This window comes from Micromys minutus (assembly GCF_963924665.1).
Source record: "Micromys minutus genome assembly, chromosome: 26".
Classification (NCBI taxonomy): Eukaryota; Metazoa; Chordata; class Mammalia; order Rodentia; family Muridae; genus Micromys; species Micromys minutus.
Window position 1 is genome coordinate 32,783,143 of NC_137961.1, and position 3,509 is coordinate 32,786,651.

Below are 3,509 nucleotides of genomic sequence, written 5' to 3' on the forward strand. Positions count from 1 at the left end.
GAACTGGGTGCCCAGATACTGAGGAGTTCTCAGGTAGACCCAAATGATTCTATGTGACCTTGCCCCGACTAAGTTATTTTTTATTGGTAAGCAAAGATTCCAATAGCCAATACCTGAGCATAAAAAACATAGATGGGATTTAGGGTCTAAGGAGAGCCACACAGGGAGAAAAGAGTGAAGAGACAAGAAAGAAACCATGTAAGGAACTAGAGAAGAGACTGAAGGATCTAAAAGGGTTTGCAACCCCATAGGAAAACCAACCAACCAAACCCTCCAGAGTTCCCAGGGACCTAAACACCAACTATTGAGCACACATGGAGAGACCCATGGCCCCAGTTGCATATGTAGCAGAGGATAGCATTGTCTGCCATCAATTGGAGAAGAGGCCTTTGTCCGGTGAAGGCGTTTTCCCAGTGTAGGGGATTGCCAAACACTGACAATTTCTTCAGTCTCTGCTCCACTCTTTGTCTCTGTATTTCCCCTCTTGAGTATTTTGTTCTGTCTTCTAAGAAAGAATGAAGCATCGATGTTTTGGTCTTCCTTCTTCTTGACCTTCATAGGGTCTTTGAATTGTTTCTTTGGTATTCACCACTTTGGGGCTGATATGGCATAGATGGTAGGTATCTGCCTTGCTCTTGTGCTTCTTAAGGCTTATTGTAAACAATATACATTCCATGTCTTTTATTCAGGAGCTGAATGACCAAAGGTGGGATAAAATCTCTGAATTTGGATTAAAATTTTTTACAACATAATTCTGATTTATTTTGTTAATGAGAAGAATGCCATAATTTGTATTTACCATAATCTATTTTTACAACTTTATTTTTTAAAAAAAACAAAGATAAATGGACTGATTTTAAGCATTTATGGATAAAAGTATGCAAATACATTTTTGTCAGTACTTGATTTTTTTAAAGGTTGGATAGTATGTATTAAAATCTTACTACTTACAATGAGCATAAAGTACCTGAAAAACAATGAGCATAAAGTACCTGCTGTAGAACCGGAGCTACAAATTGGCATTGATATCATGAAGACTGGTTTCCCAGGTCGTGGTTCGATTCCAGAATTCTTTCATATTATGGAAAGAAAGTTTACCAACAAGGAGTGGGAAACAATCAGAAGTTTTAATGATGAATGGGCTCAACTGGATATGTTTTACCGGCATTGGGCACTGAAAGAAAGCTTCATAAAAGCCACTGGTGTTGGATTGGGATTTGAGATGTAGCGGCTTGAATTTGATGTATCTCCATTAAACATGGACATTGGCCAGATTTATAAAGAAACACGTTTGATTTTGGATGGGGAAGAAGAAAAAGAATGGGACTTTGAGGAAAGCAAAATAGATGAACACCATTTTGTTGCAGTGGCTCTTTGGAAGCCTGATGGTGTATCATATCAAGATGATTCTAAGCCATCCCAGAGGCAGTTTACCATTCTTAAGTTTAATGATTTGATAGCACCTGCTGTTCCCATGAAACCTGAGGATCCTTCATTTTGGGACTGTTTTTGCTTCTCAGAAGAAATTCTAATACAAAATGGTACCAAGTCATGATAAGGATTCTCTGAGTAAGGAAACTAAATGAAAAGGGTAATCTTGAAATACATTGCCTGATGTGATCACATTTTATTTGACAAAACATTTTTAAAGACAAAAATGCTTTTTAAGAACACATTTCCAGTTCAGTGGCTCCATTGGGTATGTTTACTTCTTCCTCCCAGATTTGTAATTAATAGAAATGATGACAGAATCTTCCAAAGATAAATGTGCATTTTGGAAAGAAAGAAACAAAGTGTAAACATGCTGAAGGCAAGCATTTTACCTTAATTTTCAGAGAACTACTATAAGATTTCTGTTATTGTTCCAGAAATTTTTGTTGCAAACTAATTCATATTATCTTTTCTAAAAGTAGGAACATATATTTGTCCTTTATAACTATTTATGCTGCATAAACTTGGTTTTAAGTTACAAAAAAAAAAAAAATGTAACCAGGAAATAGTCAAAGTTTTCTTGGTGTGTAAAGATTAAGCACAATGGTTTTTTTTCTTTTTTTTTTTTTCTTGAATTTCATATAGTCTGTGGGTTGTTTCTGGGATGTTCAGAGCTTTCTGGGGTTAGTATCCAATTATCAGTGACTGCATAGTATGTCTGTTCTTTTGTGACTGGGTTATCTCACTCAGGATAATATTCTCTAGATGCAGCCATTTTCTTAAGAATTTCATAAAGTCATTGTTTCTGATAACTGAGTAGTACTCCGTTGTTTAAATGTACCACAATTTTTGTATCCATTCATCTACTGAAGAACATCTGGGTTCTTTCCAGGTTCTGGCTATTATAAATAGGGCTGCTATGAACATTGTGGTGCATGTGTCTTTGTTGTATGTTCGAGCTTCTCTGGGGAATATGCTCAGAAGTGGAATAGCTGGGTCTTAAGGTCAAAATGTCCAATTTTCTGAGGAATCGCCAGACTGATTTCCAGAGTGGTTGTACCAGCTTACAACCCCACCAACAGTGGAGAAGGGTTCCTCTTTCTCCACATCCTCACCGGCATCTGCTATCATCTGAATTTTTGATCTTATCCATTCTGCTTGGTGTGAAGTGGAATCTCAGGGTTGTTTTGATTTCCATTTCTCTGATGGCTAATGATGTAGAGCACTTCCTTAGATGCTTCCCAGCCATTTGATATTCCTCAATTGAGAACATTTTGTTTAGCTCTGTACCCCATTTTTAATAGGGTTGTTTGATTCTCTAGTGTCTAACTTCTTGAGTTCCTTGTATAACTTGGATATTAGGCCTCTATCAGATATGAAGTTGGTAAAGATCTTATCCCAATCTGTTGGCTGCCATTTTGTATTCTTGCCAGTGTCCTTAGCCTTAGAGAAACTTTGCAATCTCATTAGGTCCCATTTGTTGATCTGTAACCTTAGAGCATGAGCCATTGGTGTTCTGTTCAGGAAATTTTCTCCTGTGCCTATGTGTTGTAAGGATTTCCCTACTTTCTCATCTAATAATTTCAGTGTATCTGGTTTAATGTGGAGATCTGTGATCCACTTACACTTGAGCTTTGTACAAGGAGATAAGAAAGGGTCTATTTTCATTCTTTTGCATGCTGAGTGCCAGTTGGACCAGCACCATTTGTTGAAGAGGCTGCCCTTTTTCCATTGAATGTTTACAACTCCTTTGTCAGAAATCAAGTGACCATATATGTGAAGGTTCATTTCTGGATCTTCTATTCTATTCCATTGATCCACATGCCTATCTCTGTACCAGTACCATGCAATTTTTAGCACAATTGCCTTGTAGTATAGCTTGAGGTCAGGTATAGTGATTCCTGCAGATGTTTTCTTATTGTTGAGGATGGATTTTGCTATTCTAGACCTTTTGTTATTCCAGATGAAATTGCACATTGCTCTTTCCAACTCTATGAAGAATTGGGTTGGAATTTTAATGGGGATTGCATTGAATCTGTAGATTGCTTTTGGTAAGATGGCCATTTTTACAATGTTGA

General features: G+C 37.1%; 1 pseudogene across 1 annotated transcript; it reads left to right on the plus strand.

Moving 5' to 3' along the window:
* Positions 1-952: 952 nt before the first annotated feature.
* Positions 953-1,555, plus strand: LOC308437553 (L-aminoadipate-semialdehyde dehydrogenase-phosphopantetheinyl transferase-like; annotated as a pseudogene). Its single transcript has one exon. The product of its transcript is annotated as an L-aminoadipate-semialdehyde dehydrogenase-phosphopantetheinyl transferase-like (transcript).
* Positions 1,556-3,509: the final 1,954 nt, after the last annotated feature.